We start from the raw sequence: 13,149 nt of genomic DNA on the forward strand, positions 1-13,149 counted from the left end.
GCTAGTGCGCGCTAGAGAGATGGCCGCTATTTAGTCTCGTCTGTGAGAAAGCTGCAGGCCCCGCTCAGGTCCCCCCCGATACCGGTAGGTTATTTTTCAGGATTTTCGGTTTATATAACATGTTTAAGAAGTGTGTCCAACGACGCGCCTAATTGAGCTCTCCCTCGGTCCGGCCATTCCCACCTTTACGGATTATGGATCCGAGAAAGAACGCCGCCATTATTCGCACTGCGCATGCTTCACTCGGCCCAGTCCCGCCTCCTCGTTCACTCCGATTGGCTGGAGGACCAGACAATTCTGACCGGCCTTTCGAATCCACCCCTTCACCCTATTGGTCAGGAGCTGCCGTCAATCATTGCCCTGGCATTGTGAGGTATCAAGTGAGAGGTCAGTGTCGGGAGGCGGGGTTTACAAATCCTCAGTGCGGCCCGAGAGCCGAATGTGAAACAATGAATGAAAATCGCTTATTGTCACAAGTAGGCTTCAAATGAAGTTACTGTGAAAAGCCCCTAGTCGCCACATTCCGGCGCCTGTTCGGGGAGGCTGGTACGGGAATTGAACCGTGCTGCTGGCCTGCCTTGGTCTACTTTCAAAGCCAGCGATTTAGCCCAGTGTGCTGAACCAGCCCCTATGGACTTTCTCCACTCTCACTATCCGCCGCTTCCGGCTCCTCTCCGCAAACAACCTCATCGAGATCAGGGGGGGAGACACTGACCCAGTAACAATGTCACTGCATTAGTGGAAAAGTCTAATGTAACCCCTCCTGTTCAAAAAGTAGGAAACTAGTTAGTTGATGCCTGTTGTTGGGAGACTGTTGGAATCCATTATTGAGGAAGTAGTAATTGGACTTTTGGAAAGCCAAACCGCAATCCATCAGAGTCAGTGTGGTTTTGTAAAGGGTACATCGTGTTTGACTCATTTGTTGGAGTTCTTGGAAGATGTAACAAGCCAGGCGGAGAATGGGGGTACTGTAGATGTGTTTGGACTTCCAGAATACATTTGATGAGATGGAATTTAACATGCATAAGTGTGAGGTTATCCATTTTGGTCAGAGGAATAAAAAGGCAATTTATTATCTAAATGGAGAGAAACTTTAGAGGACATTGGTTGGGTGTTGAATAACTATTTCACATCTGTCTCCAGCCAAGAGAATGAGGAGGTAGACATGGAACTCAGGGAGAGAGACTGAGAGGTTCTTGAACGAATCGACAGAGGGAGTGACAAGGCATTGGAAGTGTTGGCAGGCTTAAAAGTGGACAAATCTCCAGGTCTGGATGAATTGTGTCCCAGGATGCTGTGGGAGGTGAGATTGCAGGGGCCCTGACCCAAATTTTTAATTGCTCTTTGGCGACGAGGTAGGTGCTAGAGGACTGCAGATCAGCTAATATGATCCCACTATTTAAGAAAGGTTGTAGAGATAAGCCAGGGAACTAAGTACCAGTGAGTCTCGCGTCAGTGGTAGGGAACCTATCGGAGAAAATTCAGGAGAGAATCTATCTCCACTTGGAGAGGCAAGGTTTGATCAGGAATAGTCAGCATGGCTTTGTCAGCGGGAGGTCATGCCTGACAAATTTTGATTGATTGATTGGCACCAGGTATGTCCATGGTGGTAGTGATGTAGTTTACATAGATTTCAGCGGACTTCCGGTTGCAGCGATGCACTGCTAAGCCGCACGTTTCAGCAGCTCCCGTTCTAACGGACTTTTGGGCTCTTTTCGGGAGCCCCAACGGAAATTTTTTCAGACCAAACCCAGTGTGGGGTGATGAAGGAAGGTGTCCCCCCGGGTGTGTATGGAAAGGACCAGTGGCAGTGGCCAGATTGCGAAGGATCCTCTGGAGCAGCGGCAGAGAAGAGTAGGAAGAAGCAAGATGGCGGCGGATGGAGCCCAGACGACATGGGGCACGGACCAGCAGGAATTCCTCCGACGGTGTGTGGAGGAACTAAAGAAGGAGGTGCAGGCACCGATGTTATTGGCAATCGATGGGCTAAAAGAAACACAAAAGGCCCAGGCGATAGAGCTCCGTGGGGTGAAGGCAAAGGCAGCCGAAAACGAGGATGAGATACAGGGCCTTGTGGTAAAAATGGAGACGCATGAGGCGCTACATAAGAGGTGTATCGAAAGGCTCGAAGTCCTGGAGAACAGCTCGAGGAGGAAGAACCTCCGGATTCTAGGTCTCCCCGAAGGAATGGAGGGAGCTGACGTTGTGGCTTATGTGAGCACGATGCTCCATACGCTAATGGGAGCTGAGGCCCCCTCGGGCCCCCTGGAGGTGGAAGGGGCTCACCGGGTCCTTGTGAGAAGACCAAAGGCTGGAGAACTACCAAGGCCGATAGTGGTGAGATTTCACCACTTCACGGACAGGAGTAGCAGGTGGGAGAATGCGGTGAGACGAGTGTATCAGGACTGGAGCGCGGAGGTGGCGAGAAGGAGGGCGAGCTTTAATAGGGCCAAGGCGGTGCTTCAGTGGAAGAAAATAAAATTTGGGATGCTGCAGCCGGCGCGATTGTGGGTCACGCACCAGGGCCAGCACTACTACTTTGAAACGTCGGATGAGGCATGGACCTTCATCCAAGAAGAGAAACTGGACTAGAACTGAGGGACTGAGGTTGGGGGGGGAGACAACGAGGTTGATGTACAGAAGTGTAAATTGGTGAATGGGAGGTTTATAGTATCGAGACGATAGACGGGCAATTTTTCTCCTCTTGATGGGGGGAACACTGAGAAATGTGGGCGCCGGTGGAAAAAGGGACTGAGAGGGGGGATGGGGAATGGGGGCGCTGCGCCATGGGGGGCGGGGCCGATCCAGGAAAGTGCAGGGTTTTTCCCACGCTATGGAGATGATGGCGGGAAGATAGGCGCAGGAAGGAAGAGAGTTCCACGCACGGGGGTCAAGGAGAGAACGGGGGAAGCCGGGGTCAGTTAGAGTTAGCTGACTTTCGGAAGCATCATGGGGGGAGAAAGATGGGGATTTAAAGGGGGGGGGGGTGGATCAACTGGGTTGCTGCTGCTGAGAGCGAAGGGGAGCTGGCAAGAGAAGAGGTGGTCAGGATGGGAAGGCGCCGCCTGGGGGACGGGTGGGTGCACGGGACCCGGACGGGGGGCTGGCCTAGAACAGGGGATGGCTCGTCGGCGGGGGGGGGGGGGGGGGAGACATCCGGCTGATCACGTGGAATGTGAGAGGCCTAAATGGGCCGATTAAGAGGGTCCGAGTGTTCGCGCACTTAAAAAGAATGAAGGCAGATGTGGTCATGCTTCAGGAGACGCATCTGAAGGTGGCGGATCAGGTTAGGTTAAGGAAAGGATGAGTGGGACAGGTGTTCCACTCCGGGTTGGATGCAAAAAATAGGGGGGTGGCGATATTGGTGGGGAAACTGGTGTCGTTTGAGGCTAGGAATATAGTGGTGGATAACGGGGGTAGATACGTGATGGTGAGTGGTAGATTGCAGGGAAAGGAGGTCGTGCTGGTAAATGTATATGTCCCGAACTGGGATGACGTGAGATTTATGAAGCGGATGCTGGGACGTATCCCGGACCTGGAGGTGGGAAGCCTGGTAATGGGGGGGGGGGGATTTCAATACTGTGCTGGAATCAGGGCTAGACCGGTCTAGATCCAGGACCGGAAGAAGGCCAGCAGCGGCCAAGGTGCTTAGGGGGTTCATGGAGCAAATGGGGGGAGTGGATCCGTAGAGATTTGCTAGGCCGCTGGCCAAAGAGTTCTCCTTTTTCTCCCATGTCCACAAGGTATACTCCCGAATAGATTTCTTTGTTTTGAGCAGGGCACTGATCTCGAAGGTGGCAGGAACGGAGTACTCGGCCATAGCCGTATCAGACCATGCCCCGCACTGGGTGGAGCTGGAATTAGGGGAGGACAGGGAGCAGTGCCCACTCTGGCGACTGGATGTGGGATTATTGGTGGATGAGGCGGTCTGTGGAAGGGTGCGGGGATGTATTGAGAGGTACCTGGAGGCCAATGATGATGGTGAGATCCAGGTGGGGGTAGAATGGGAAGCACTGAAGGCGGTGGTTAGGGGAGAGTTGATCTCCATTAGGGCTTACAAGGAGAAACAAGAGGGCAAAGAAAGGGAGAGATTAGTGGGGGAGATTTTGAGGGTGGATAAAAGATATGCGGAGGCCCCGGACGAAGGACTATATAGAGAGAGGCGAAGACTTCAGACGGAGTTTGAACTGCTGACCACAGGAAAGGCAGAGGCACCGTGGAGGAAGGCACAGGGGATGAGATACGAGTATGGGGGAAAGGCGAGCCGGCTGCTGGCCCACCAACTTCGCAAGAGGATAGCGTCGAGGGAAATTGGGGGAGTTAGGGATGAAATGGGAACTACGGAGCGGAGAGCAGGGAAGGTAAATGAGGTGTTTAAGACCTTTTATGAGAGGCTATATAAGTCCCAACCCCCGGAGGGAAAAGAGGGAATGCAACAGTTTCTAGACCAACTAAGGTTCCCGAGGGTGGAGGAGCAGGAGGTGGCAGGTCTGGGGGTGCCAATTGAGGTGGATGAGGTGACTAAAGGGCTGGGGAATATGCAGGCAGGGAAGGCCCCGGGACCAGACGGGTTCCCGGTGGAATTTTACAGGAAATATGCGGACTTGTTGGCCCCGCTGCGGGCGAGAACCTTTAACGAGGCCAGAGAAGGGGGGACTCTACCCCCGACAATGTCGGAGGCGACGATATCACTAATCCTGAAGCGGGATAAAGATCCGCTGCAATGCGGGTCATCTAGGCCTATCTCACTCCTGAATGTAGACGCCAAGCTGCTGGCAAAAGTGCTGGCGACGAGGATCGAGGATTGTGTCCCGGGGGTGGTGCATGAAGACCAGACAGGGTTTGTAAAGGGGAGACAACTGAATGTCTACGTGCGACGGCTGTTGGGGGTGATAATGATGCCCCCAGCGGAGGGGTAGGCAGAGATAATGGTGGCGATGGATGCTGAGAAGGCATTCGATAGGGTAGAGTGCGAGTATCTATGTGAGGTGTTGAGGAGGTTTGGGTTCGGAGAGGGGTTTGTCAGTTGGGTCAGACTCCTATATGGGGCCCCAGTGGCAAGTGTAGTCACAAACCGGCAAAGATCGGAGTATTTTCGGTTACACAGGGGAACAAGGCAGAGGTGCCCCCTGTCCCCATTACTGTTCGCGTTGGCAATTGAACCACTGGCCATAGCGTCGGGCAGGCCGCGGCGGGACGGCGGGGAGGCACAGGTGGGCGGCTGGGGGCCCAGGAAGTGGAGGCGGTGGCGCCGGCGGACGATCCAGAGCAGGCGGCAGTCGCAGGCCAGCGGGTTCAGGCCGAGGCCCAGGCTCTGGAGGGAGGCCAGCGAGCGGAAGGCAGCAGCCGGCAAGCTGGCCAACTGATTGGCCGTGACGTCCAGCAGCCGGAGGTAGATGAGGCCGCGGAAGGCGGCGTCATGGATGACGCGCAGACGGCCGCCTACCAATCGCAGCTCCTCCAGGCGGGTCACATGCTGCTGCAGCGCTCCGCGGATGGCACCGATCGGATTGTGGGAGAGGTTGAGGAAGCGCAGGTAGGCCTGAGCCCTCAGGCTGGCATAGGGGACAGCGCTGAGGTTGCAACGGGTGACCAAGAGCCAGACCAAATTGAGGCCCAGGAGGCAATCGGGGCCTAGTTGAGCCAGCGAGGCCCAGGAGTCGATTTCCAGCAGACGGTGGCGGGAGAGGTCCTGGAAGGGGCGGCCGGGCAGGGCGGCGGCCTTGGGGAAGGCCAGCAGGCGGAGGGCGGTCAGGTTGAGGAGGGGGGAGAGGGCAGGACCGGGTGGCCAGGTCAGCGCGGCACCGCGGACGGTGAGTTGGTTGAGGCCGCTGAGGCCGGCCCAGGCTCGCGGGCCAGCCCAGGCCAGCTCAGGGGAGCCCAGGCTGAGGGTGCGCAGGGCGGCCAAGCCGCGGAAGGTGTGGTCGCCGAGCAGCAGCAGCGGGTTGCCAGCCAGCTCCAGGCTGCGCAGGGCGGCCAGGCCGCGGAGGGTTCCGGGCTGCAGGTAGCGCAGGAGGTTGTGGCCGAGGCCCAGGCGCTGCAGCCGCTCCAGGCCGCCCAGGGCGCCGGCCTCCAGCTCCCGCAGCCGGTTGTGGCCCAATTCCAGCTCCTCCAGCCGGCGGCTCAGGCCCCGTCCCGGGCCCCAGTCCAGCCGCTCCAGCCGGTTGTCGCTCAGGTCCAGCGCCCGCGTGCCAGCCGGGATCCCCCGCGGCAGCGACTCCAGCCCCCGGGACGAGCAGCTCACCATCCGGTTCGGGCTCCAGCAGAGGCAGTCGGAGGGGCAGCCGAGCCCCGTGCCCAGAGGGAGGAGCAGGGGGAGGAGAGGAGGTCTCACCGCCAGCAACAGCGTCCTGCCTCACGGCCTGTAAAACAAACACAACAGGGGGTTAGTGAGGTGAGCTGGACCCCAGACACGCACCCACACACAGGACACCTCCCCCACACACAGGACACCTCCCACACACACAGGACACCTCCCCACACACAGGACACCTCCCCCACACACAGGACACCTCCCCCACACACAGGACACCTCCCCCACACACAGGACACCTCCCCCACACACAGGACACCTCTCCCACACACAGGACACCTCTCTCACACACAGGACACCTCTCCCACACACAGGACACCTCTCCCACACACAGGACACCTCCCCCAGACACCCTCCCCCCAGACACACACCCACACACAGGACACCTCCCTATACACAGGACACCTCCCCATACACAGGACACCTCCCAGACACACACCCACACACAGGACACCTCCCCGCACACAGGACACCTCCCCCACACACAGGACACCTCCCCACACACAGGACACCTCCCCAGACACACACCCACACACAGGACACCTCCCCGCACACAGGACACCTCCCCCACACACAGGACACCTCCCCAGACACACACCCACACACAGGACACTTCCCCCACACACAGGACACCTCCCCACACACAGGACTCCTCCCCCAGACACGCACCCACACACAGGACACCTCCTCCAGACACACACCCCACACAGGACATTGCCCCCAGACACACACCCACACACTGGACACCCCCGCAGACACACACCCACACACAGGACACCTCCCCCTCACACAGGACACCCCACCCCACACACACACACACAGGACACCTCCCCCCAGACACACACCCACAGGACATCTCTTCCCCCCCTCCCTGCCCCCACACACAGGATAGGACCCTCCACACACACAGATACAGGATGCTCCTCCTCCCCTCAGATACACAGTCCTGCGGACACAGGAACCCCTTTCCCCAGACACCCTCAGGAACCCCCTCACACACAGGATCCCCGGTGTCCCAAACACCGCCAACACCTCGCCTTTGGACCACTTATTCAACAGTCTCTCCATCCCAGGTTGTCTTCCCCACCCCCTCTCCAAAGATGTGCAGGATGGGTGGGAGTGGGCCTAGATTCGGGTTCTCTTTCACAGGGTCGGTGCAGAACCAATAGGCTGAATGGCCTCTCTCTGCACTGTAGGGATTCTGCGGATCGACTCTTTTCCCCCAGACCCCATCATGCTGGGGGGGCGGGGGGGATCTCAGTAACTTCCTCTCGTAGAAGGATGGGTGAGTAAATTTGCAGATGACACTAAAGTCGGTGGAGTTGTGGACAGTGCGGAAGGATGTTACAAGTTACAGAGGGACATAGATATGCTGCAGCGCTGGGCTGAGAGGTGGCAAATGCAGTTTAATGCAGAAAAGTGTAAGGTGATTCATTTTGGAAGGAATAACAGGAAGACAGAGTACTGGGCTAATGGTAAGATTCTTGGCAGTGTGGATGAGCAGAGAGATCTCGGTGTCCATGTACATAGATCCCTGAAAGTTGCCACCCAGGTTGAGAGGGTTGTTAAGAAGGCGTACGGTGTGTTAGCTTTTATTGGTCGAGGGATTGAGTTTCGGAGCCATGAGGTCATGTTGCAGCTGTACAAATCTCTGGTGCGGCCGCATTTGGAGTATTGCGTGCAGTTCTGGTCGCCGCATTATAGGAAGGATGTGGAAGCATTGGAAAGGGTGTAGAGGAGATTTACCAGGATGTTGCCTGGTATGGAGGGAAGATCTTACGAGGGAAGGCTGAGGGACTGAGGTTGTTTTCGTTAGAGAGAAGAAGGTTAAGAGGTGACTTAATTGAGGCATATAAGATGATCAGAGGATTGGATAGGGTGGACAGTGAGAGCCTTTTTCCTCGGATGGTGATGTCTAGCACGAGGGGACATAGCTTTAAATTGAGGGGAGATAGATATAGGACAGATGTCAGAGGTAGGTTCTTTACGCAGAGAGTAGTAAGGGCGTGGAATGCCCTGCCTGCAACAGTAGTGGACTCGCCAACACTAAGGGCATTCAAATGGTCATTGGATAGACATATGGATGCTAAGGGAATAGTGTAGATGGGCTTTAGAGTGGTTTCACAGGTTGGCGCAACATCGAGGGCCAAAGAGCCTGTACTGCGCTGTAATGTTCTATATTCCCCGAGGCCTCTAGGACCCCCCTCCTCCTCTGAAATGGATCCTCTCCGGAATCCTCCCCCTCCCCCCCCCCCCCCACCCCACAGCCGTCCCCATGACACAGCCTTGTCCACCTTCCCTCTCAGATCCCCTCCACTACCCTCCACAACATCCCCCCCCCCCTCCACATCATCATCCCCTCTTGTTGCTTCACCTCGCTCCCACAAACGCCTTTGTGTCCTTCCCAAATTTCTATGCAAGGTCGGGCTTCGGGGTACAGAGAGAGATGGGAGGGGTTGAATATATTTGACTGAAAATCGTGATTACCTCATTAGCTTCATATTTATGGCGAAGAGCTTGAGGGTCTTCTTCGGTCCTGTTTCTGCTGACAGTCCGGGAGCAGCTTTCGCTATACAAGGAGCTACTGTCGGTTGTCAGCTTGTTTTAATGCTGCTGGGATCTGGTTACAGGTTACACACCAGCTGTAGCCTGTGGCTCAGGTTCCGGACGAGGGGCTTGATCGGGTTTCAACATAAACATTGTTCCTCCTGAATATTTAAACATTTGACATGGATAACACAGGTGCAGAAAGAGAAAACACTGGTTCAAAGTGTGAAAAGCTGGAGTGTGACCCACATTGATCTACACAGAGCAACGTGCTAGACAGGGAGTAAAGCTCCATCCTTCTACACTGTCCCCATCAAACACTCCCAGGACAGGTACAGCACGGGGTTAGATACAGAGTAAAGCTCCATCCTTCTACACTGTCCCCATCAAACACTCCCAGGACAGGTACAGCACGGGGTTAGATACAGAATGAAGCTCCCTCTACACTGTCCCCATCAAGCACTCCCAGGACAGGTACAGCACGGGGTTAGATACAGAATGAAGCTCCCTCCACACTGTCCCCATCAAACACTCCCAGGACAGGTACAGCACGGGGTTAGATACAGAGTAAAGCTCCCTCCCTCCACACTGTCCCCATCAAACACTCCCAGGACAGGTACAGCACGGGGTTAGATACAGAGTAAATCTCCCTCTACACTGTCCTCATCAAACACTCCCAGGACGGGTACAGCACGAGGTTAGATACACAGTAAAGCTCCCTCTACATGACGAATGTGATATAAAATAGTTAATTTAGAGATATTAGTCAATGTAATGTAGAGGTAGGCCAGTCTAATCCTGGTGAGTTCACAGACAAAGGATTTCAGACCGCATGGCAAAGCAAAGGAAGAGGTGTGTCCACCAAAGGAGGAGAAAAGGATGCTGGGTAATAGGGGCCAGAGGAAGGGATTGGAAGTGAGCCAATCAGAATATATCAACAGGTCAGGAGGGATATAGGATGACCTTTGGGCATCGTGTATGTGAAACTTGATGCCAATTGAATGTATCAGTACAGACTCCATTTGTTCTACATCCTCACTTGATTCCAGAAGTTTACGAAGCAGGATGTGCTTCGTGCTCCTGAGAATTGAGGAAAGCTTGCAAGCTAAATAAAATAACTAATGCTGTACCTGCAAATCCATCTCGACTTTTATTGAGGCCAGACTGACGGGTAAAGAAACTTGGGATTTGACATACACTCTCCCCAGCAAACACTCCCAGGACAGGTACAGCACGGGGTTAGATACAGAGTAAAGCTCCCTCCCTCCACACTGTCCCCATCAAACACTCCCAGGACAGGTACAGCACGGGGTTAGATACAGAGTAAAGCTCCCTCTACACTGTCCCCAGCAAACACTCCCAGGACAGGTACAGCACGGGGTTAGATACAGAATAAAGCTCCCTCCCTCCACACTGTCCCCATCAAACACTCCCAGGACAGGTACAGCACGGCGTTAGATACAGAGTAAAGCCCCCTCTACACTCTCCCCATCAAACACTCCCAGGACAGGTACAGCACGGGGTTAGATACAGAGTAAAGCCCCCTCTACACTGTCCTCAACACTCCCAGGACAGGTACATAGGAAAGGGGCAGGCCATTCAGCCCATTGAGCGTGCTCTGCTCTACAATATCATGGCTGATCAACCACTTCCATGGAAAAATAATTCCAAGTGAAAATGGTTCTCTGAAAATTAACTCGGTTCACTGGTTAATGATTTTCCGCACACAGAGCCACTGGTTAATGATTTGCCGCACACACAGCCACTGGTTAATGATTTCCCGCACACAGAGCCACTGGTTAATGATTTGCCGCACACACAGCCACTGGTTAATGATTTCCTGCACACACAGCCACTGGTTAATGATTTCCTGCACATACAGACACTGGTTAATGATTTGCCGCACACAGAGCCACTGGTTAATGATTTCCCACACACACAGCCACTGGTTAATGATTTGCCGCACACAGAGCCACTGGTTAATGATTTGCCGCACACACAGCCACTGGCTAATGATTTGCCGCACACACAGCCAATGGTTAATGATTTGCCGCACACAGAGCCACTGGTTAATGATTTCCCACACACAGAGCCACTGGCTAATGATTTGCCGCGCACACAGCCACTGGTTAATGATTTCCCACACACACAGCCACGAGTTAATGATTTGCCGCACACAGAGCCACTGGTTAATGATTTGCCGCACACAGAGCCACTGGTTAATGATTTGCCGCACACACAGCCACTGGCTAATGATTTGCCGCACACCGAACCACTGGTTAATGATTTGCTGCACACAGAGCCACTGGTTAATGATTTGCCGCACACAGAGCCACTGGTTAATGATTTCCCGCACAGAGCCACTGGTTAATGATTTCCCGCACACAGAGCCACTGGTTAATGATTTGCCGCACACAGAGCCACTGGTTATTGATTTGCCGCACACACAGCCACTGGTTAATGATTTGCCGCACACAGAGCCACTGGTTAATGATTTCCCGCACAGAGCCACTGGTTAATGATTTGCCGCACACAGAGCCACTGGTTAATGATTTCCCGCACACAGAGCCACTGGTTAATGATTTCCCGCACAGAGCCACTGGTTAATGATTTCCCACTCCGATTTCCGGCTGAGTTTGGTGTTATTGAGTGGAGACGAGCTTAATATACCTCCCCACGGGCCGATTTGAAAGGCAGGCCAGCTTTGGGGGCTTCCTTGATGTGTGGTTTGCGGCAAGGTCCCCATCGGTTCTGTTCCCCGAGGGAAAGGCATATGGCTGGTCCCAAGGGTGCTCCTTTCCCGGGGACACGGTTCAGATTCACTCCCTTACTCTCTGGCGGGCGCCTTAGTTTCCTGTGGAATATATGAAGAACATCTAAAGCTCATCATTTAAATATTTCACTGAGGACCAGAACTATGTAAGGAATGACTAGGCCTGTATTATTGCAGAGCTGTTAAGAAAGTCAGTAAAAGACAATCTGTTGCTGGGAGTTTGATTCTCTGGTGTCTGAAACCACAAGATTCAATGTTTAGAGGCAACAAGATGAACAAGGAAACACATCAAGGCCCAAAACTCCAGCTGGATATTCACAGGAGAAAGTCTGTTATCAAACACCTTGAATGGACAGAACAGAGAAAGATCCCAACTGTAAGAAACTCTCGAATCATTTGTAAATATCTTTCAAATGCTGACAGGTTGCAGCTGTCAGTTTCCATCACATTGAAGGTTAGAGAATGGGTATTCTAGAACTAAAAAACATGAGTTAGATCACAGCTAGAGCACTGAGTACAGTTCTGGTCACCACATTCCAGTACAATCACATTCTTCCTGGAGAGAGTATGGAAGAGGTTTTTCTGGATGTTTCCAGAATTAGGGAATTTTAACAAGAGGAACGATTGGATCGATTGTTTTCTGTGGAACAGAGGAGGCTGAGTGGACATTTAATTGAGGTGTGTAACATTATGAGGGTCCCAGATATAGTGGATCAGACGGCAGAAGGACCTATTACATTAACAGACAGGTCAGTAACCTGGGGGCAGAGTTTTAAGTATCTGTTGGAAGGATTAGAGGGGAATTGAGGATTTTCTTCACCCGGGGTGGTGGGGATCTGGAACTCTGTCTGAAAGGGAGGTAGAGACAGAAACCCTCATCGTATTAAAGACACCCCGATGTGGAGTTTGTGTGATCTGCAGGTTACAGACCAAGGGGTGGAAAGTGGGATTAGACTGGATAAGGAATTTTCAGCCAACACAGACACAATGGCTGAATGGCCTCCTCTGTGCTGTAAATGTCTCGGATTCTGTGATGACAAGTGGTCCTCGAGTTTTTATCCAGGACAGACCTCAGCGCAGTCAGTTCCGCCAAGTGTTGATGTGATGGATCAAGAGGTGTCAGGTGCCAGGAGCAGTGATTCAAATGGAAATATCAGTAAATCCTTATATAGTTTATTTGTATGTGGTTCCATTTTAATAACTTCTCCTGAATGTGACCCTCACCCAGGTTTCATAGATTATCATAGAATTTACAGTGCAGAAGGAGGCCATTCGGTCCATCGAGTCTGCACCGGCTCTTGGCTTACAAACATGCATTTCAGGCTCTGAGCCTGCCTGAGTCTTGGCTTGTCCATTTTACCCGCTAGGCTGTGCGAGTTTTCCTGTAACTAGTTGGAAGTGGCCATCGCAGATGGCTACTAATCCCAGCTGGGCTCCCACATTAAACCTCCCTATGAACCTGAGATCATAAACATTATTGCTAAATCACACCAAGTTTCATTCATCCATCACACCT

At 53.4% G+C, this 13,149-nt stretch overlaps 1 protein-coding gene across 1 annotated transcript in view; it reads left to right on the forward strand.

The window, feature by feature from the left end:
* Positions 1-13,149, forward strand: part of LOC140406619 (uncharacterized) — a 19,525-nt gene continuing 6,376 nt past the window's right edge. Inside the window, exon 1 of the mRNA XM_072494621.1 lies at positions 1-84. The gene's annotated coding sequence lies outside the window, so the exon portion shown is untranslated. The remainder of the gene's footprint in view (positions 85-13,149) is intronic.

The sequence above is a fragment of the Scyliorhinus torazame genome, unplaced genomic scaffold (assembly GCF_047496885.1).
Source record: "Scyliorhinus torazame isolate Kashiwa2021f unplaced genomic scaffold, sScyTor2.1 scaffold_721, whole genome shotgun sequence".
NCBI classification, from domain to species: Eukaryota; Metazoa; Chordata; class Chondrichthyes; order Carcharhiniformes; family Scyliorhinidae; genus Scyliorhinus; species Scyliorhinus torazame.